A 5102-nucleotide genomic window follows, 5' to 3' on the forward strand; every position below is an offset into this window, starting at 1 on the left:
TAATGAGAAACTATTTGTTCTGTAAACCTTCACCTGAAGTACAATAAATAATTTAAAAACAAAGAAAACAGTGCCGGGAGCTGAGCGTGTCCTTTGGACCTGAGGTTCCGGTAGGGAGAAGCTCCTAGACTTGGAGAAGATTGACGACAGGGACCTTCTCCCAGAGCCGACAGAGAGAGAGGGCCTTCCTCTCAAGCTGACGCCCTGAATATGGGCTTGTAGCCTACTGGACTGTGAGAGAATAAACTTCTATTTGTAAAAGCCATTCACTTGTGATATTCCTGTTATAGCAGCACTAGATGATTAAGACACCAGTCAAGCATATTAACCATTTGCACCCCCTAGGGACTCCAGTAATGGACTTTAGAGTAAAGAATTAGTGCCTTGACCTTGATTAATGAGTTATGAGAAGCCTTAAAATTTGTGTGTGTGCATGCATGCTACACAGGGATTAAGGGAGAATGAATGGCCAAAGAAATGGCTAGAGAAGAAAGAAAAATATGAAGATTTAAAAATGATAATATAGGGAAAAAGGAAAAACCCAACAATTTACTGAGCACCTATCTTCATACACTGTTGAGCAAAGAACAATTTTCCCCTATCTGTCCTTTTCAAACATCTTCCAGCTTGAGGATGGATGTTTATGGAACTGAGAGAGAAAAGGAGGACATGGCCGAAGAAGATCCATAGAATTTATTCAGAGACCCACAGAGTGACAGATATTGCAGCCACATCCCTTACCTTCATAAGGGCCTACACAGACACTCAGCTAAGTGTCTTATGTATATTCTCCCATCTAATACTTATAAAAAGGAGCTCTGGTGAGTGCAATGGTTAAGTGCTAGGCTGCTAATGGAAAGATTGGTGGTTTGAATCCACCGAGCTGCTCCTCGAGAGAAAGACCTGGTGATCTGCTTCCGTAAAGATTACAGCCAAGAAAACCCTATGGGGCAGTTCTACTCTGTAATATTAGGTCACTACGAGTTGGAATATACTCCACAGCACCCAACAACAATTCTTAAAAAAACTTGCTAGAGTAGGTATAATGGTATAATATACTCCTCAGTATAGCCCCATATATCATTGAAGTATCAACTTCCAAGAGCTGAGACCTGAGACCATGTCCCAGAATTGTGATTAATAGAACATCGAATGCAGAGGTCAGTGCCAAAAAAAGTAACTCCAAAATTCTTTACTCCTCCAGCTATTTGATTAATCAAGTTGTTATCAAGTCTTTTAAGGCACAAACATAAGCCTAGGTGGGAGGATCCAAGAACTCCCTGCTGGCTGAAATTCTTCCACGGACTCTAGTAGCGCTTAGACCAACTGTGACGGTCAATGGTATGTGTCATCTTGGCTAGGCTATGGTTCCAGTGGTTTGGCCAAATACTAGACTAGCTGCTGTTCCATAACGTAATCTAATGCAATGCAATGTAATCACCCTCCACAATATAATCTAATGTGATGCAACCAATCAATCAGTGGAAAAGGAAGTTTCCTTAGGGTGTGATCTGCCTCCAGACTATAAACAGATATTTTGACAGAATTCACTCCCTCTCTCCACTTGGCACTCTTTCTGTCACCTGAACTATGGATCCTGGGATGCAAGCCAGCAGAAGACTCCAGCCTGCTGCCTGACCAGTGAATTTTCGACTTTCCAGCCCCACAATCACATGAGCCAATCATAAGTAAATCTCTCTCTCTCTCTCTCTCTCTCTCTCTCTATACATATTTCCCTTCCCCGCTGTTTCTGTTTCTGTAGAGAACTCTAAGACACCAACCTGTAACTTCGTCTTTACTCTAGGGCTTGGAATTCTGGTTCAGACCTCAAGGCAGCCCTACCAGCTTAACATGCAGACCAAATTCTCTTTTGTGGGTCTTCTGGACTAGCTGCAACAAGAATGAATTCCCACAACCACCAGCATACATGCTTCATTCTGGACAAGTGTTCTAAGCATCTGGACCCTGGACAAACTACATTAAAATCCTTTGAGGGGTGTGCCGAAAACACAGACACCTGAACGTCAATCCAGACAAACAAAATCAGAATTTTTGGAGGTGTGTCCGGAAATTAAGCTCCCTGGGTATTTCTTAGGCACACCAAAATCTGAGAATAATTTTTCTAATCCCACATGGACAGAGTTTATTAAAACTGGGCCAGCCTTCAAGGTCTGAGGCATGACAGAAAGTTTGCCAGAGATTTTTCTCCTTGTCAGTTGCCTTACAGTTGTAATTCCCCCATGTCTTGTAAATTCAGAACACCGCAATTCTAACATGTAGCCATTAAAGTACAAGCAGCAAAGCCATTAGAAGAGATATTGCAGAGTGAGTTGAGGGAATTAGAAAAATGTTAACAGGTAGCTGAGTTCACTTGCAGATGTGGCCTTGACTAGCTGCACACAGGAAATAAGCCTGGTGTCTCTCCAGGCAAGAGATTTTCTTTGTTCACACTCACTCAGAAACATTCTAGCAAGTAGACCTATTACCTCCAAGGGAGTTCAAGTAGGCAAACGACACCACCACAAAGTTCTTCTTAATAAGCCAGACTCACTACTCACTGGATATTACTAATATAAAGATTTTCATTCAAAAAGTACCTATGAATATAGCAATGTAGTTAATTTGATTTCTCCTACACTAGCGATTTCATAGGTAGAAAAGTTTGCGTCAGCATCACACTGAGGATATAAAACTTCACCTCTGAATTCTCCCGGCCATTCTCTTCACACTAATAGTTCTCTTTTTCATAGAATGGCTGCCTTCCCTGGGAGATTCCTTGTTTCTCTAGCCATAAACAAACAAAAGGAAATACTCCCTAAAATATTTGTCATATTGTTTAGTGTGGAAAGCATGAGCTTTCAAGTCACAGCTCTGCTGCTTGCTAACATTATTTTAACCTTGCTTGTAAAATGGGATCATCCTACCCACCTCACAGAATTATTACATGACTAAATGAGAAAACAAACGGAAAAAATGTAACACTAAGATGTGTAAACTATTTGGTAATTGCATGTTATGGATTGAATTGCATCCCCCAAAAATATGTGTTGTAAGTCCTAAACCCTATACCTGTGGTTATAATCCCATTTGGAAGTAGGTTTTCTTTGTTATGCTAATAAGGCAGTGCTAGTGTAGGGTGTGTTTCATGGAATGAATTGTGTCCCCCCAAAATATGTGTCATCTTGGTTAGGCCATGATTCCCAGTATTGTGTGATTGTCCACCATTTTGTTATTTGATGAGATTTTCCTATGTGTTATAAATTCTATCACTGTGATATTAATAAAATGGATTATCCGCAGTTATATTGATGAGATTTATAAAATTAAATAGTGTCTTAAGCCAATCTCTTTTGAGATATAAAAGAGTGAAGCAAGCGGAGAGGCAGGGGGACCTCATAGCAGCAAGAAAGTAGCCCCGGGAGTAGAGTATGTCCTTTGGACCTGAGTTTTCTGCACTGAGATGCTCCCAGATCAAGGAAAGACTGATGACAAGGACCTTCCTCCAGAGCCAACAGAGAGAGAAAGGCTTCCCCTGGAGCGAGCACCCTGAATTAGGACTTCTAGCCTACTGGACTGTGAGAGAATAAACTTGTCTTTGTTAAAGCCATCCGCTTGTGGTATTTCTGATGCAGCAGCACAAGATGACTAAGACAGTGTGTTTCAGGGCAACCTCTTCTGATATGTTAAAGGGCAGATGAAGCAAGCAAGCAAGCAAGCAAGCATGGAGGGGAAGATACACACCACATGGTCATCAAGGAACCTAGGGATGTTGTTGTTGTTAGGTACCCTTTAGTCGGTTCTGACTCATAGTAACCTTATGTACAACAGAAAGAAACACTGCCTGGTCCTGTGACATCCTCACAATCGTTCTTATGTTTGAGCCCATTGTTGCAGTCACTGTGTCAATCCATCTCGTTAAGGGTCTTCCTGTCTTTCACTGACCCTCTGCTTTACCAAGCATGATGGCCTTCTCCACTGACTGGTCCCTCCTGATAATATGTCCAAAGTACATGAGACAAAGTCTCGACAACCTCACATCTAAGGAGCATTCTGGCTGTACTTCTTCCAAGACAAATTTGTTCATTCTTCTGGCAGTCCATGGTATATTCAACATTCTTTGCCAACACTGTAATTCAAAGGCATCAATTCTTTTTCGATCTTCCTTATTCATTGTCCAGCCTTAGTGTTCATATGAAAAAAAAACAAACTTACTGCTGTCAAGTCGATTCCGACTCATAACAACCCTATAGGACAGAGTAGAACTGCCCCATAGGGTTTCCAAGGGGTGCCTGGTAGATTCGAACTGCCAATCTTTTGGTTAGCTGTCTGAGCTCTTAACCACTACGCTCATGAGATGATTGAAAATACCATGGCTTGGGTCAGGTGCACCTTAGTCGTCAAAGTGACATCTTTGCTTTTTAACACTTTAAAGAGGTCTTTTGCAGCAGATACTCAATGAAATAGGTCGTTTGACTTCTCGATTGCTGCTTCCATGGGCATTGATTGTGGTTCCAGGTAAGACGAAATCCTTGACAACTTCAATCTTTTCTCTGTTCATCATGATGTTTCTTATTGGTTCAGTTGTGAGGGTTTTTGTTTTATGTTGAGGTGTAATCCATATTGAAGGCTATAGGCTTTGATCTTTATCAGTAAGTGCTTCAAGTCAGAGACAAGGACCTTCTGCCAGAGCAGAGAGAGAAAGCCTTACTCTAAAGTCAGCACCCTGAATTAGGACTTCTAGCCTTATTATAAAAAAAAAAAAACCAAAACCAAACCCATCGCCGTTGAGTCAATTCTGACCCATAGTGACCCTCATAAACTGTGAGAAAATAAATTTGTTTGTTAAAGCCACCCACTTGTGATATTTCTGTTATAAAAATGCTAGATAACTAAGACAATGTACTAATTACACGGGTCAGATGATTGAAATGAAGCACAAAAATTTTGTTATAGGCAGTGGTATGCTGGCAAATGTTTAACAACCGGCTCTCCTAAGGGGGAGGCAGTCCTGATTTGTAGTGTTTGCCAATTTCTCCTATCATAGCCAATTTCTAAGTACTGACATGACACCACTGAATGCAGAACTGGAAGACATGCATAAT

This window comes from Trichechus manatus, unplaced genomic scaffold, assembly GCF_000243295.1.
Source record: "Trichechus manatus latirostris isolate Lorelei unplaced genomic scaffold, TriManLat1.0 scaffold00044, whole genome shotgun sequence".
In the NCBI taxonomy this organism is placed as follows: domain Eukaryota; kingdom Metazoa; phylum Chordata; class Mammalia; order Sirenia; family Trichechidae; genus Trichechus; species Trichechus manatus.